Source organism: Macrotis lagotis, chromosome 4 (assembly GCF_037893015.1).
Source record: "Macrotis lagotis isolate mMagLag1 chromosome 4, bilby.v1.9.chrom.fasta, whole genome shotgun sequence".
NCBI classification, from domain to species: Eukaryota; Metazoa; Chordata; class Mammalia; order Peramelemorphia; family Peramelidae; genus Macrotis; species Macrotis lagotis.
This window is the reverse complement of record NC_133661.1, coordinates 21,463,349-21,481,763: the sequence shown is the minus strand read 5'-3', so window position 1 is coordinate 21,481,763 and position 18,415 is coordinate 21,463,349. Positions and strand designations below refer to the sequence as shown.

General features: G+C 38.0%; 1 protein-coding gene across 14 annotated transcripts in view; it reads left to right on the top strand.

Annotated features, from left to right (window-relative positions):
• Positions 1-18,415, top strand: part of ANK3 (ankyrin 3) — a 702,796-nt gene that overhangs the window by 199,786 nt on the left and 484,595 nt on the right. The window lies entirely within an intron of this gene.

Genomic DNA, 18,415 nt, shown 5'->3' with positions numbered 1-18,415 from the left:
TTCACTTTTTTTCTTTTACTGATTTTATTAAAGATTCTGACCAGACTTTCCTTCCTATAGGTATTAGCATCACTATTACTTAAGGTGGCCATTCACATTGACTCAGCTTATGGGAATGATGACGGACTGTCTGAATGATTGTTCATTTTCCCCCACCAAATTCTAACCTTCTCAAGATTAGTCACCAAATCTTGCCCTTCTCTTCCATTTCTGCAGTGTCTGGTACATTGCTTTGCACAGTGTAGATGGAAGGTGAATATTTGGCTATTCATATTCATCAGTGCTCCTAATTCAGGAAGGTGACTTCTGGGTGGCAAGCATCCAGGGTTTGATATCTCATTTGATCTTCACCACAACTCAGGGAGGGAGATGCTAATCTCATCCCCATTTTACAGAAGAGGAAACTGAGGGGAAAAAGAGGTGAAGTGACTTACCTAAGGTCACACAGGTAATAAGTGAATTTTACTTGATATACTACCCAGTTCATTTCCAAAGGGAGGCTCTAGGAGCTGGAGGGAAAATCAGGAAAGTCTTTCTTATGGGTGGAGGTGATACCATCTGAGCCAGAGCTTTGACCTACAATATACTGAATATTTTCCATGGAATCAAAGAATAAAAATACTTTCACCTCATTCTATTAAGTTGCTGAAAATGTTAAATTAAAAACAACTTTCTTTTTGATCAAATAATTCATAATCTGAATTCTGAAAATAATGAAAAGGAATTGAAGTCTTTATCACTTAAATAAAATATGAACCTTTTTACTAATGTTCTTTCCAATGATTACTGGAAATGAACTTTGAATTGTAACTTTCTTAGAGAAGGAAAATAGTTACTGAATACATTATGGAGTATGTATTGATTGATCTCCAATCGCAATTCAGTCAAATCCATTTTCTAATTCATTTCATCATTAACTGGTGCTTTAGAATCACAATCTCATACATTTCCTTTATTGTTCTACAACCGTTGTTCTGTCTAAACTAGATTATGATGGTTCACTCACAAAGTACTTGCGTCATGTCTGGCTTTTCCTGACCCAATTGGATTTTTCTAATCAAAGATCATGGAGTGTCCACATCACACATGAGAAAACTGAAGCAAACAGACTCCCATGGTCACACGGCTAGTAAGTGACTGAGGCTAGATTTGAAATCCAGAAAATGAGTCTTCCTGATTCCAAGCCCAGTGCTCTATTCACTGTACCATCTTAACTCTTTATGTGAACACAGAGAAGTCACTTATTGTCTCTGACTCTGCCTAAAATTGGTTGATAGAATGTTTTGCACAATGATAGAGGAGAGGAAGAATGAGTGGCTTTGCAAGTACTGTCATCCCCATTTTATAGATGAGGAAATCGGCTGTGAGGCGTTAAGTGATTTGCCTAAAGTTGGTTGAGGAGATAGTTAAATGATCCAGTTGGGTTAAGAACACAGATGTGTTGGCTCCAGGATCATTTTTATACATACTGTATACTTCAGTGCATGCTACCTTAGGAACATCATAATTTATATGCCAAGCTGGTGGGAAACTATAATTAAAAGGGAATGAGTGACTGGTTGATACCTTTCTCTTTGCTAGGAGAACATGTTCTATATATGAATGTAAAAGATAGCATTTTATTTTTTTAATTTAATTGCTACCTCTTGTTTTTATATCATCCTCACCATTTCCCATTATATCCCTACTCCTCTGTCTCCATGAGAGCCATCCCTTAGAGCAAAAAAAAGAAAAAAACTGGTTGTTGAAAACTGATCAAATCATCAAGTAAATATCACTTTATTGTCTGTATTAAAAATCAGTCAAAAACCCAGTATTTATCAGTGTGCTGGCAATATATAATGGACTTTTGGAATGGAAATAATCCTTATTCACAATGAACCTAAACTCATGTTGGAGGAGACACCATGTATGTAATCATTTTATGAGCAGCATGAATAGGAGGTTAATCAGTGAATAAATATATGTATATACAGTAGATAGACAAATATACACAGTATATAAGGGAATATATTTACAATATAGAAATAAATATAACACAGTGAATAAAACAGCATATCATTTAGTAGAATGAGAGGAATGATATCTCCAGCTAATAGTTGGAGAAGACCTGATGGCCTTCAATCTAAAGATAATGTCCAAGCTGTACCTTAAGAGAAGGGAGGTCATTCTTGGCATGGGGGATGGCCAATGGAAAGGAACAGATACCTGAGTGAGGAAGAGAGAGAAGACCAAATGGACTGGATCTTTAAAGGGGGGAGAGGCAATGATGTTCATTGAGGTTGGAGAAGTAGGGGGGGCCCATTAGCTTTTAAAAATCTCATCAGAGGGGCAACTAGGTGACACAGAGAATGGAGCATCAGTCCTGGAGTCAGGAGGAACTGAGTTCAAATGTGACCTCAGATATTTAATAATTACCTAGCTGTATGACCTTGGGCAAGTCACTTAATCCCAGTGCCTTGCAAAAAAAAAATCTAACAAACGTCTGAACAGAGTTGCCATGTTCTTCCATAGGCAGTAGGAAAACATTGAATTTGGTGGCATTAGGGAGTCACACCATCACTTGGCTTGCCCTAGGCCACACAGGTAATTATTAAGTGTCTGAGGCTGGATTTGAACTCAGGTACTCCTGACTCCAGGGCCGGTACTCTATCCACTGTGCCACCTAGCCGCCCTCAGACCTGTTTTTAAGAAAAATTATTTTGGCAGCAGTGTGCAGGATGGACTGGAATAGGGAGAGAATTGAAGGTGAAAGATCAATTAAAGAGGGTTTTGCAATAATCTAGATGAGAGGCATTGAGAACATGAATTAAGGTGACAACTGTGAGTGGAGAGGAAGGGTCAGATGCAGGGGATATTATGAAGGAAGAAATGGCAAAACTTAGCAACTGGTTGGATGTGTAGGATGGTGCAGAGTGAAAAAATGAGGATAATGTCAGTTAAGATGAGATAAGCATTTATCGTTTGCTATATATTGTGCTAAATTCTGGTAATACAGATATAAGCAAAAAAAAAAAAAAAAACAACAAACCCCCCAAAACCAGATAATTCCTGCCCTCAAGGGGCTTCCATTCTAAAGCAAAAAGCACATAAAGAAGAGCTGAAGATGATATGGGTGTGGTTGCAAAAGACTGGAATCAAAAGCTGAGCTGGGTTAGAGGTGAATGTGGCTATAGGAAAGGTGGAAATGGGGAGGGTTTGAAAGGGAAGCCAGAGTCAGGCGTTTCTAAGATGTCTAGTTTGAAATATCCAAATAGCAGTTAATGGTACAGGACTGAAGCTCAGCCTTGAGACTCGGGGTGAGTGTGTAGATCCGGGGAATCTTCCGCCCAGAGAGGATAGTTAATTAAGCTCATGGGAACCGATGAGGTTACTAAGAGAGAGTATCAAATGTCTGTTGATTGGTTCTTGAACTTCAAGTACAGTCAACCACTGGGCCTGTAGATAAGGTTTTTCCATCTTAATAAAAACTTCCAAAGTTTTGTTCCATTGGTCTTTGAGAACTTAGGGCAAGGTTCTTGACATCCTTGACAAGGGAGACTTGGAATAATTCATATCACTAGAGTTCTATCATTCTGCATTGTTGATACTGAATATTAGCAGCAGGCTAAATATTTTGAAACAAGGGGAAAGTGTCTATGAATAGGAGACTATTTCAGTCATTTGTATCAGAAGGATTCATTAGCTTCAATGCGGATCAAGCAAGGAATGAAGGGAGGAACCACATAATGATTTCGATTGAACCAGCTACTTATTCTGGACTTGAAGGATCAGTCAAGGAAAGAGGACTCAAGCAAGGAGACTCAATGCTGGTAGATGACACAGCGTCTACAGTGAGGATCATGGGCCCAGGAGACTGTGCAATAAGGAGTCTGTACCTACAGCTCATGATTATTTATAGGATAGGGGGAACCAGGATGTTTGGAATCCAAGGAGGATTCTGAGAAACAGGGTTGGGGCCTACAGGGAGCAAAGCTTGAGTCAGATCCAGAAAACTGTCTTGGTTCAAGGGTTTTTAAGTGGTTTCTCTGGAGATGAGAGTTAACTTCAGAACAGTTCTCACCAGCTGGGAAGGTGATTGGACTCACCTGTGTAAAGTGGTGGTTGTGTGGGCAGAGACAAGACCCAGCTTATGGTAGGCAGATCCTTCTGATGACTTTACCAGCTGCCTCCAGGTCGGCGTGAATAGCCTTGATTTCTGTCCACAGACCTCTTTTTATGAAACTAAGAAAATGTCAACTCTGTGGGGGGTGGAGGGACTTGAGACTCTATTGATTAATCAAACCACCTACAATCAGAAAAAAAGCTTTTCTGCCCAAGATTTTCTGACATATGTTGTGACAGGGAGAAGTGGGTGTGGGGGAGTGCCACTTTGACCTTATAAACAATTTAATATTTTGGAGAAAAAAAAAGTAATTTGTGGTTATTTTAACTGGAAGCAAGATAATGCTACCTATTCCTGCTTCCTTGTTTCATCTTTTATAATTCCAACAATGACTTAGAAAATAGGCATTTCCTTGTCAGTGTCATATCAAGATAGGCAAGATTTTCAATTCTTAGACTTATCTTACAGCAACAAAAACACCAAATTATTATTGATTGTAAAAGTGTGATATGTAGGTAGGGCGGCTGGGTGGTACAGTGGATAGAGCACTGGCCCTGGAGTCAGGAGTACCTGAGTTTAAATGTGGCCTCGGACATTTAATAATTACCTAGCTGTGTGGCCTTGGGCAAGCCACTTAGCCCCATTGCCTTGCAAAAAAAACCCCAATTCATTATAAAGAATAGAGGAAAGTGAGATATATTAAAAAGGAATATGATATAAAAACAAAAGGTATCAATAAAAATGAAAAATGTTTTATAGGATCACAGAGTCAGTCAGTTACTTCATATATAAATCTTTGCAATCAGTTTTCAAGTATTTATTAATCTCCTACTGTGTGATAGGTACAGGGTATAGGTACAGAAATATAAGTGATAAAAAATCTCTGCTGCCCTTAAATTTCATTTGTATTGAGAACTCTTGGGTCAGAAAGACACTTAGCAATACAGGTTGTTTACTTTGCTGCAAATATAGAGAAACACCAACCAGTCAATCAATTAGCAATCATTTATTAAGCCCCTACTTTGTGCTCTTTACCAGGGCTGGGCATATAAAGAAAGGTCTAAAACAGCCCTTTCTTTCTGAGATCTCTACATGATACAACAAAGGGCCTTCCAGATCTAACATTTTATTTCTTGGTGAAATGAAAAAGGTGATCTCTTCCATTCCTGTATGGATCTAGAGCCCAATGAACAAATTTGCTCATTAGCTATGAACCCTTTAAGTCTTTCATCATAACAGGCACTATTTGATCTCCCTGGATGCAAAGTACAGATGAAATGCCAAATAATTTACAAAATTATTTTACCAAGTGAGTGCCATTGCAGGTTAAATAATCCATTGAGATTAGCTGGGTTAGCAGTTTAATTAAAACTCAGGAGATACGGCCATGTTAACATTCAGCTCTCAACTTACACTGAAGGAGGGGGGGGACCCTGAAAAGTGATACACCAAGGACAGGAAATGATCTAGCGTTCATGATTATTTACAGGCATGTATTATATTTCCTTTCAGTACAGAGGAGATAGAACTAGACTGTGTTCTAATAAGGTATAAACATCAATTTATTCTGATCCAAGTGATTACATAAAATTAATGTGGGATTACTGCGTACATATTTCACCAAAAGGCATGAAAATGAGACATGATTAAACTCTCTTTAAAGTCAGAAACTAGCATAGAATAAATTTTGAGTCCTCTTGGTTATAGGATTAGTAGATCATAGCAGCCTACTCCAATTCTGCATAATTGGGATTCTTAGGAAGCTTGCTGTTCCAGCAGGTCTTTCCATGGAGAACCATTCTGGTGCTGTTGGAACCGAATCAGGAGAGGCCTGAATGCTAATCTCACCTTTGTCAATCAGTATCTGTTTGCTCATAAGCAAGTCCCCTACCTTGCTTTAGTTCTAATTTCCTCATATCTAATATGATAGAAACTTTATCAATATATGATTTTATTTACAATAAAATCTTTATTGTATTATAAATCTCTGTGATTTATCTAACTTAATGTTACTGACAATTTTTGCTTTTATCTTATATTACTATCAAAAATTATAGTTAAAAGCCTAATGAGAAAATGCCCAAAACTACAATTTACAAGCCTTAAAATGCTAAATAAGTATCTGCTGTTGTTATCGTCCCTAAATCTACCAAGGAGTTTGTTTTTCCTCATATGGAGCTGTCTGCCTGTGTCTCCCAATTGTCTTTTAGTTTTTCAGCTGGGTGTCAAAAATAACAAATCCAAATCCTCTTACGTTCAAAAATTCTTTTTTTGCAGATATCTCATACATCTCTCTTAAGTCTTTGTATTGAACATCTATAGCTCCCACTTTCTTCAATGTGTAACCATATAGTATAGCTCTGCTAATTGCCCCCAATGTCTAGTACAGTGTGCCACACAAGTAAATCTTTTAAACTTATTTTCCCATTTACATGTAGAGATAGTTTTAGCATTCATTTTTGTGAGATTTTGAGCTGTAATTTTTTTCTCCCCTCTCCAAGAGAGCAAGCTATCTGGTTAGTTCTACACTGTACAATCATGTTACAAATATTTCTGTATTAGTCATGTTATAAAAGAAGAATTAAAGCAAAAAAAGGAAAAAAAAACATGAAAGAAAAAAACAAAAAACCCCAAATGTTAAAAAGTGAAAATACTTTGCTTTGATCAGCATTCAGACTCCATAAATAAATCTGCATTAAAGTTTTGTTGTGTGGTTGTATTAAAGTGAGGTCCAAGGAATGGAAGGACAGTCAAAAGTCATCAGTGTCTTCCTCACCTCTCTATTTTACTTGGTGATAAACAGTCCATAAACCAATTTAGTGGTTAGTGGATGAAAGAAGTCTGCCACTAAACGTTCTAAGACTAGGGAAACAGAAATCATCTTTACCCATTCAGTAACCTTTAACCACTGGGAAAGACTTTCAAGCTGGAACACCTTGTTTCTTTTTTTAAATGCTATTTTATTTTATTTTATTCTAATTACATGCAAAGATAGTTTTTCAATATTCATCTTTTTTAAGCTTTTTTATTTCCACATATTCCTGCCTCCTTCCCTTCTCCCATCCCCATGACAGCAAGTAATCTGATGCAGGTTATTCATGTATGTATTAATCCTGTTGGGAAAAAAAGAAAAAATAAAAAGCAAGCTTTAAAAAGTGATCTGCATGCAGACTCCATAGTTTTTTCCCTCTGGATGTAAATGACATTTTCTATTACAAATCTTATGGAATTGTCTTTTATCACTGAACTGTTGAGAGAAGCTAAGTCTATCATAGTTGATGTCACACAATGTTGCTGTTAATGTATGGAATTTTCTCTTGGTTCTTCTCACTTTGTGTAAGTCTTTAAACAACATTTTCTATAATTTCTGTATATTAGGGGAAATGTGAGCCACAAGAAAAAGAGGTACAAGGGGCTTGGAACTTGCCAGTTAATCGCCAATTATTTAATAAGAATGAGAAAAGATGGAGAGTTTGAATCCAAGGCTCTTCTTTGGCAGGTGACAAACTAAGCCCTTAGTTTATAATCTATATATTATATAGAATAGAATAATTATATGTTGTTGTTTGTCCTTCATTTTCAAAGAGAACTATGACTTTAGCATGGTGATGTCATGACTTGCAAGTGAATTGGATTTAAGTAAGGGAGAGCCATACAAAGTCACCAGACTCACTTTCTTCTCCAGAGCCATCTGGAGTCAGTGGCAAGATGGAGCACAGGAGAACTGGAGATGGCCCTGGGAGACAGTAGGGTCAATTGACTGTCATTCATCCCTTCCCAATAGCACAATTTTGTGCGGAGACAGAAAACTAGGGGGTAGGAGATGGCTGATGTGAGGTTTGATGGGATTAGGAAAGTGACAAGAAGAAAGGACATCATAGAAAAGCCTCAGTTCCCTCCTCTATATTATGAAAAGGTTGGAGTAGATGACCTTAAAATTTCTTAATAGAAATTTAAGCCCCTGAGGACAAGGAAGATCTCTCTTTTAATCTCTGTATACACAGCATTCATACATACAGGTGTGTTTATGAATATATTTGCATAGTAATATACATGCATATATATATACATATATATATGTATATATACATATATATATATAATGGAGTGAGAGACCTGATGGTTGAAAAGGCAACAGAGACACTCTTGTCTGCCCTTCCTTTCCTCCTTCTTTCCCAGGGAAAGAAATGAAGGTCTATAGGGAGCAAACTGAAACAGAAGCAGGATCTGAAACCTAAGATTCTGATACCAAGACTGGTGCCATTTTCTCCCTTGCCTCAGCTGCCTGAACTGAATCTATTCTGTTTGACAGACTGAATTCATGCCTATATCCAATGTAAGAATGGAAATGTATTGAAAAGAAGAAGGATTCAGAATGTTGTGCAAATATTATTTGGAAGATGTCTCCTCTCCTCCCTTCTAATAATAAAATTAATAATATATGGAACATTGTTATCACCTTTTTAATAAAGACTCTTGAAATCTTTGGAATTGTAATTTTGGTAGTTGAAAAAATAGTCTGCAACCTAAGAGTCCACTGTAGGATTACTTGGTAGCCCATCTATTGGAGTTCAATCTTTTTGTGAAATGGGAGGAGAAGCCAACATATTATAAGAGTCGAAATCCTGGGTATCTAAGAAATATCTTGCTTTCATCAAGAACATTCATAAGAAAGAAAAAAATGGCAGCCTTAGAGTCTCATGAATTTCACCTCTGAGCCCTTTGATTCCTGGTGAACATGATTTTGCTAATTTTTCTTTCTTTCAACATTTACTGATTGTCCTCCATGAAAGTTTTAATTCATACATGTGTAAGCGTTGCTCATTTATCAGGGCGTTCTGGCCATGGGGTCTCTAGATTTTTACCCATCCTCCCCACCATCTTCCAGTTGTTTTTCATTTACCTATAAAGGTAGCATTGAGCTGAGACCAGCAGAAGGACCGAACTCTGCCCAAGGAAGTCTCCCATACCGGGAGGGAAGCCTTTTACAGCCTGTAGCTGGGCATTGTGTTAGGAAGATGTTTATCATTTCAGGTCTTGATTTAAACCACAGCTTCTTAGTCCTTTTTTCTGTTTTGGCAGCCTGGTGAAGCTTCTGCATCCCTTATCAAATTTATGTTTTAAAATATAAAGCACAATATATAAGATTATAAATAAATCCAATTATATTAAAATATAGTTATTAAACTTTTAAATCAGTCTCCAGGTTTAGAACTTCTAACTTAGAAGACACGGAGATGTCTTAGAACTGAAAGGAAACTTTTTGTTTCCTTTTGATTATCATGTTAAGAATAATAATACTAGTGATGATGAGGCTCAAAAATAAGAGCAATAAGAGCAATAGCAATAATACCTCTCATTGAAGCTTAGAATAGACCTTTGGGGTTGTCTAGCCAATCCAGACACTTAAAGCTGAGGAAACTGAGGCTAAGGAAGGTAAAGTGAATTAATTGCTCAGGATCAGACAGGAACATCTTAGTCAATCTGTAAACAATTATTAAGTACCTCTCATGTGACCATCATGATGCCAGGTCCTGGGGAATGCAGAAACAAAGGGAATGTAACAATCTCTAGTCTCAAAGTCTTCCTATTTCAAATTCACTATGTTTTCTACTATGCCAAGTTGCCTTTTTTTGGCAAAGCAATGGGGTTAAGTGACTTGCCCAAGGCCACACAACTAGGTAATTATTAAGTGTCTGAGGTCAGATTTGAACTCAGATCCTCCTGACTTCAGGGCCGGTGCTCTATCCACTGGGCCACCTAGCGGCCCCTAGTTCCTTTTTTTAAAAAATTCAACCAATAAAGATTTACTGGTTGCCTACTAAATGGCAGGTGCTGTACTTGACATTGAGAATACAAAGAAAAGACTGGTCTCTTTGGACTTCAGAGACAGTGCTGTGTTCTTTTTCCTACTGCACATGCCAAGAGAGTATGTGTTTTTCTTGGTAAAGAATAGAACTGGTCTGTTTGACGGGGGAACCAGCTGGTTTGTAAGTCCGGTGCCTCCTTTTCACAGTCAATCCTAGCTGTTTTGCCGATTGGGAAAATGTGAATCACATTGAAAAGAGATGCAAGGAGTCCTGGTCTCCTATCATAGAATAAGAGTGAGAAAGGAGATAATATAGGAAAGGAGAAAAGGTTAGTTGGAACTTCCAACCCTCTTTGTGATTCTGACCTTTTTATATGACTATGCCTTGTGCCTTGATAAATTGGTGACATTTCCTAAAAATAGTTATGACAAAACTAGCCTGACATTTAACTAGAAAAAAAGCATTTAGGGCTTCATCTGTCATGGAGAAATATGGATAATTCTCCTCTTTGAAATTTCTGTATTTTCTACCCATTAGACTGTAAGCTCCTTGAGGGCAAGGGCCAATTTTCCTTTTTTTCTTCTCTGTATTCCTTCATGTTTAACTGTTGCTGGGTGATTGCCATATTGGTTCCTTGCTAGAACAATGAAAGTCCTTTACTAGTGCCGATGAGATCAGGATAGGTTGCTCTCTCTATATAAATACATACACACACATGTTTGTGTGTATGTGTGTGTGTGTGTGTGTGTATTTAACATGGATCCTCTGTAAAATTCAGATTAGGCAGTCTGAGACTTTCCCATATTTTGAAAAAAAATCATTGATAGCTTTTGTTATTTCATCACCTTCATTTTCAAATGTAGCCTTTCTTCTCCCATAAACGATAATCACCCTTTCTTTGTTTTAAAAAAATAATACAAAGGGGAATGTGGGAATATTTCATCAAAACTAACCAACACTCCAACCAATTCTCCTATACATATTGTATTTCACAATTATTATCCCCCACTGCTGCAAAGAAGGGAGGAAACTACATTTTCTCATCTCTTCAAGGTAAAGTTTTCTCCCACTAATCTCATGTGACTTTCTCAGGGAGAAAAATGAGGGGAGTAAGAATGAAAGATTTCTTTTCTCTGAGCAAAAGGTGCTCTGTCAAAACAAGGTAACTTGGAACTCTGAGAGTTCCCTGACATGCTTCCATTGTTCTCTTTTCCTGTGGTACCCAGATGATTCAGGAGAAGATATCTACCCTGCATTTGTAAGCCCTTCGGCACATCACATGATTGTGATCCTATTATTTGAAGATGGCGCACATTGATTTGGATTGGAATGTAGGCTTTGCTGCTACTAGTCTGACTTGGGTCACACCACTTTCCTTCTTCAGGCTTCCATTTCCTCATCTATAAAATGAAGGGACTGACCATTGGTTCCGGAGTCAGTCACAGCCCATAATTCAAGTCTAGAGAAGCTCACATGCTTAATTTTGAATCATACTTAGCCTTGAATCATGCCTTGCCTTATTTCTTTTTCCTCTGGTTTTTTTAGGATAAAGGCTGTTGTTTTATTTTAGTTTTTTGCATTCCTAATGCTAAACATGGTGCCTTTGGCAAGGTATGTCCATAATAACTGTTGTGTTTTTTTTAAAGTTGGTCAAAAAAGATTTATCAAAATACCAATTATTAGACTAAGAGCTATACATTACGAACAAAAGTGAAACAGTTCCTTCTCTCAGAGAGCTTTTATTCTTGGAGGAAAGACAAAATGTTTGAATAAAGGTACATTAAAAAATGCAAGTTTAAATTGATGGGGAAGGCTCTAGCTGTTGGAGGTATCAGAAATCTCTGAAAAACCTTGAAAGACCCCAGGAATTCCAAGGGAATCATAACTATACAAGGACTAGTGGGGTGCAAAGCCATGACAATGGGAAAAGGAGGAGGTCTATTGCAACCTACCATAGTGGGTTCACTATAGCCAGAAAACTTAGAAAATTGAATTTTGTGTTTTCCTTTGATAAATTGCCTTTTATAAAAAGACACCCATTTAATATTTGCCTATTTTAAAAAAATACTCCCTCATTCTTGATCTTTTAATGATGATTGTTATTTTATATATAGGCTGCCAGGTGACTCATGGAGAGAGCACTAGGCCTGAAGTCAGGAAGACTCATCTTCCCGAGCTCAGATCCAATCTCAGACCTTTATCATCTGTGTGACCCTGGGCAAGTCATTTTTCTCTGCTTGCTTCAGTTTCCTCATTTATGTAAAAGGAGCTAGAGAAGGAAATGGAAAACCAGTACAATATCTTTGCTAAGAAAACCCCAAATGGGTCACCAAGAGTCAGACACAACTGAAAAAAACTGATCATCAAGAAAAAATTGTCTTTTAGTGCCTAAAGGGACTTTTCTGACAAAAACAGGGCCTAGTATGGAATAACTGATGAATAAGTGTACTGAGTGAAATTCAGCCTGACATTTGCCTTCATAAGAAGAGATAGCTCTGAAATAAGTAAGAGGGATATGGATTTGAAAAGACCCTTTGAAGTCAACCAGTCCAACTTTCCACATTAAGAGTGGAAGAATTCGAGGTCCAGAGACATGAAGTGATTTGCCAAAATTAGCAGAGGATAGATCTGAAACCCAATATTCTGATTCCAGATCTTCCCAGGGTGATGCTTGCGGCTTTACTGTTTCCTGAAACATCACCCTGTGGTATCTGATTGGTAAGTGAAGCTCTACTGTTCCCAGTCTCCCAGGGCCAGATGTTGATCCAGGAGGAGCCCTTGGGAAGGAGAACTGTCTGACCAATTTGTCATTACCTCTTGCAAAAGTGCTCATCTTCCATGGAGTCCTGGCTTTTATTTGAAGTCTGGCCAGCCCAGCCCAGACCCTGCCTCCCTGTCAGGAGAAGGGGCCGGAAGTATTCCGAGCCAACAATTCCTTTAGTCCTTCTTCACCCTCAGAGGAGTGGAATGACAGGAAAGCCATGATAAACTGGCTTCATAAGGTCTGCCCTCACTTGCCCTGTGATGTCAGCTGTTGTCTGGAATAATCCTATCTTCCTATTTAGTGTGACGAAGCCTTAAGGAGAGGTGGAACTTGGATAAAGTTTTTCATTTTTATTTTAGTAACAAATCATAATATTCTTTCATGCCCCAAAGGGTGGGAAAATATTTAGGTTTTTCACTGTGGGACCAACTGAGAGGAAGTTTATGTTCTTGTTAATGACATCATTTTTATTCTCCTGTAATGTAGCCTTCACAAATAAGTGATCTGCCCCTTTACCTATGCCTCCCAACTGAACCAAAGTTTTTTAAAATTATGGTCCATGAGATCTTTTTTAAATTTTTATTTAATTAAGGTAATGAGGTTAAGTGACTTGTCCAAGGTCACACAATAGATTTGAACTCAGGTCCTCCTGACTCCAGGACTGGTGCTCTATCCACCTAGCTGTCCCCCCTCCCTCCATGAGGTCTTTTTAAAAAAATATTCTGCTAACTGTATTTTCTTTTGTAAAACTAAGGTATTTGTATATTTAATAATATAATATTGAGAAGAGGGTCTAGCGGGGTCCACTTTCTTCATCTGTAAAATGAGCTGGAGAAGGAAATGGAGGGTTACTTTAACATCTTTTGTCAAGAAAACCTCAAATTGGGGTCACAAAGACTTGAACGTGATGGAAATGACTGAACAACCATCCCAAGTTATCACCATTATTATTATTATTATTACTAATAAAAACAAGTACAAAGCATGCTAGGAGTCAATACATTTCTCATGAAATCTCCGTGTTCTGGATAAAACTATAACCACCTAATGGGAGCCAATGCAGTCTAGTGAGATGACCCATGTGTTGTGAGGGAGGAATGAGTCTTTAAATTCTATCCTATTACTTGGGTGCACCCGGGAGACTTCTTTGCCTCCCTCCTCCTCAGTTTCTTCCTTTGTGGATGAGGGGGCTGGACTAACCTCTAAGTTTCCTTTCAGTTTTATGTTGAGGATCCTTTTTTTCCCATCTTTGTTCTCTCCTCGTTCTTGGTTATTTCCTCTAGGGGAGGAAAATGTTCCAAACAGTGAAAAATCCATCAAAGGTTCAACTCCTGTTCAGCTATATTAACGAAGAGGTCTTAGGGAAAAGAAGTCATGGGGTTGGCATCTCGGGGCAGCAGGGGAATCATTTTTCTCTCCTTGTGCTAAATAATTGATTCTCTTTTTAAGGAATCCTTTAGTGGGAGCAAAGAAAGCAAATGCTGCTCTAACCTATAAATGGAAACTCTGGGCCATCGTTCTCATATAGATCTCTTTCACCAAAGGCTCTAACTCTTAACATTTAAGAAAAGAAGAGGGTGTGTGTGTGTGTGTGTGTGTGTCTGTGTCTGTGTCTGTGTGTGTGTGTGAGAGACAGACATTGAATAGATCTTTTCCTCTTTTGAATTAAAAGATATTTTCATCAGCCCATTTTTTCTTTCATAACCAAAACCTGTTCATTTTTCTTAGGTTACTAGTACACAGACACCATGCATAATTTGTACACTTTTTCAATGCTTCTATTGAAAAATCAAAATTTCATACAGTTTTATCATTTTTCTAAACCTTTCCTAGTGACTTTCTAACTTCACATCTGTAAGTTGCCTGCCCCCCCAAAGGACATCCAGTACCAACATCCTGAATCCATTAGTCAGAATACAAAAATTGACAAACTACCAACTATGTTCTAAAGATGATGTTAAGATTTGGGAGTACAGTGAAAGATAAAAGACCATCCTTGCTCTCAAGGAACTCCCAGTCTAAGGAGTAGGACAAAATGATTTTTTTTAATAAACAAGTTACACATAAAATTAATTGGAGAAAATCAGTGGAAAGAAGACAAGCCATTTCCAAAGCAAAGTTTCCTGTATTCTGTGTTTAAAAAATCATATTCGCTCTGTTTTTCAATCCTCTGTTTCCTGGACTATGCTTCCTCCATCTATCTCTACTAATGTATCACATTATACAAAGCTAACCTTCTCGCTTAACTATACTCTGATATGTTGCTGGTACAGGAGAAAGGGAAAAAAAACTCGTGATATGTGTAGGAGGTTGTCTCAGGGACTGAATAAAGAACTTTGATAGGAAAGGATTTATTTCAGCTCGCAGTGCTTGCCTAACTTTTTTTTTTCATCTAGAGAGAGAGATGGAGATGACCTTTTCAAGACCTGATATTTCATTGGGTGCTTAAAATCTAGGCAGATTCTCTTATGTTGTCTTTTTTTCCTTTACTAGTTGGGGGTGAAATCTCAGAATCTGGTAGATGGCACCTCCCGCAAATAAAAGATTTCATCATTGTCCCCAGAGGGGTAGCTGGATTTTTCAGTCTCTCTATCCTGACAACTGAAATTTGTCTAGAGCTTTCCAAAGTGCTTAGAAATGTGGTTGCATCATTATCTTGATGGGTGTAGGCAGGAATTAGTGTGATCTTATTTAACTCTCTGGTTTTTGAGATTTTCTTCAGATAGGAAATATTTCAAGTTACTGTAAGTCTACAATGGATAGGGAGCAAATCTCTTGTGGATGCTGGCCCAAGTGCAGCAAGCCATTCTCCTTAGGGCACGTCCTGCTTATTTGGTCATTCGTCTCTTTGATTGGGACCGATTTTCCTTCAGCAGATCTTGGGGTCATCTACGATTGTCTTCAAATGAATTTTCAGTCATGGTTTAATGACACATGAGATACCAAATCATGTGAATTAGAGAATTTGTGTAAATGACTTTCTAATTGATATTTTAATTTGTATCAAACATATTCATTTTTAGACACCTCTCTTTTTCCCCCCTCCCTGAAATATCTGAAGGCAGCTTTTATTTCATGGTTATAAAATGAAGCTATAAAACTATAGCTATGTGTATAGAATTCTTTTATCTGTGATGGGTGCTTTTTAATGGTGTGGGATTCATGGAATAGGAATTGATTTCTTCAGTTGCTTTTTCTATTTTGAGCTCTAGGCTTTATACCACTATTAATAGCGCATTTATACCAGATCCATTCCCCTATAACTAGCACAATGGCCACCCAATGTGGAGTAGAAAGGAGAAAGATTTATGATTATTACACTTATTATTAGTATTATTCGCATCTTTCTCTTTCATTATTGTTCACATTTATATCTCTTCATCATTTGGGAAATGTTTTACATATATTATTTACTTTATAAAGCTTTGTGAAGAAGGTGATTATCATTATCCCCATCTTAACAGCTGAGGAAACTGAGGACCAGCGAGGTTCAATTACTGAGGCGGGATTTGAATTCAATGTTTCCTGATCCTAAATCCAATACTCTACTTACTCTCTCACCTAGTTGCCTCACTAGGATAAGATTCCTAACATTTCTGTCATTCTACTTGAAGGAGGATTTAATTTCTATGGATGTAAACCTGACTCTCAGAAAAATACTTAGTTCATAGTGGGCTTTTTTAATAAATGTTGATGGATAAATTGAGAGCAGATTGTATCCACTGATGCCTCTTCATTCTGTATGATTATAAAATTATAATTTTAGAGATGAAAAGAACCACAGAGGCTAGAATACCCATTTACTTCATTTTACAACTGAGGAAATTTAGACATAGAGGCTTTGTGAGTTGTTCAGAATCTCATTAAGTGTGTCAACCATATTTGAACAAGCTTTTCCTAACTGTTCTACATGTCATGCTGCCTCTACTGAATATATCTAAATATTTTATAAAGAAGATCCTTAAATGCATGAGATGGGGTTTGGAGTATGTTTTCAACCATTTTTCTAAAATATTTTGTCAATAACAACTGAATATTCAAGTGTCCAGGAAATATGTAAAAGAACTTTCCTGAGAAGTAATTCAGGGGGATAGGACGAAATGTCTCTAATTGTATGTAGTTTGAAGACTCATTGAATGGTTTGGTGCCTAAGAGGAACTGAAGATTCTAAATGTTTCAGAACATTTAAAACTCATTGCTGATGTTCTGGTCCTGTATAGTGAAATTGAGTACCTGATAGACAACTGAATTGGCAGAAAACCATCACATCTTTATTGAATTGCTACTGAGAAGTAGTAGAAAAAGCATTGGATTTGTGAACAGAAAAACCTGGGTTCAAATCTTGCCTTCTGGAAATTAGTGGTTCCATCCCATCAGACAAGGCTCTTCAAATTTCTGGACCTCAGTATACTTCTGTGGAAAATGAGGCCGCTGAACACAAAGTCTCTGAAATTCCTTCTGGCTCTAGGTCTCTGATCCTATAATGAAGTGAGCTCTAAGAACTCTTGTAGCTTCAGAGCAGAGGATATACTGGAGAGTCCTAGGAATAGCCAATAGAAGATTCTCTATTTTCTATTTTTGCTGACAGAGATGTTGAATCATTCAATCAAAGCAAACATTTATTAATTGTATTGCACACTGGAAATAAAAAAAGGCAACAATTCCTTCTCTTAGGAAATTTACATTCTAATCCTCTGAATGAGAGAGAGAGAGAGAGAGAGAGAGAGAGAGAGAGAGAGATAAGATGAGAGATAGGTGAGAGAGAGATGAGAGAGGCAGAGATATGTGTGTGTGTGTGTGTGTGTGTGTGAGAGAGAGAGAGAGAGACAGAGAGAGAGAGAGAGAGATGAGAGGTGTGTGTGTGTGAGAGAGAGAGAGAGAGAGAGAGAGAGAGAGAGAGAGAGAGAGATGAGAGGTGAGAGAGAGATGAGAGAGGGAGATGAGAGAGGCAGAGATGTGTGTGTGTGTGTGTGTGTGAGAGAGAGAGAGATGAGAGAAGGAGATGAGAGAAGCAGAGATGTGTGTGTGCGTGTGTGTGTGTGTGTGTGTGTGTGTGAGAGAGAGAGAGAGAGAGAGAGAGAGAGAGAGAGAGATGAGAGGTGAGAGAGGCAGAGATGTATGTGTGTGTGAGAGAGAGAAAGAGAGAGAGAGAGAGAGAGAGAGATAAGATGAGAGGTGAGAGAGGCAGAGATGTATGTGTGTGTATGTGTGTGTGTGTGTGAGTGTGTGTGTGTGTGTGTGAGAGAGAGAGAGAGAGAGAGAGACAGAGAGAGAGACAGAGAGAGACAGAGAGAGACAGAGACAGAGAGAGACAGAGACAGAAAGTGGACTCGGGAATCTGTCCTGTACAATCTGAACTGATGCAGTTCCCCATGATGTAACTTTTGTCCATGTAAGACTCCATGCTTCTGTCATTCCTCTAGATAAATTGCAGATTGGCCCACCTCAGTGACCCTGTTTGGAGCAGGAGAATTTTCCTTCACACTTACCCCTGTGAAGGACATTTGCCCCCTCAGAGGGGCATGTCAAATGCACGTGGATGGCAAGCTTGTGGCTTCCTTTGGCAGCTCCCTAAAAGTTGCCTAGGAGATCACTGGCAAAATCCCAACTGTCTCTTTGCTGTATGTTAGCCTATAAAGAATGAGTTTCAAGGGATCCAGTGACAATGATTAGACACTTCCTGAGAAAACACCCTGGTGATTTTTCTATTTCCACCACCTGTTTTATCATTGCACC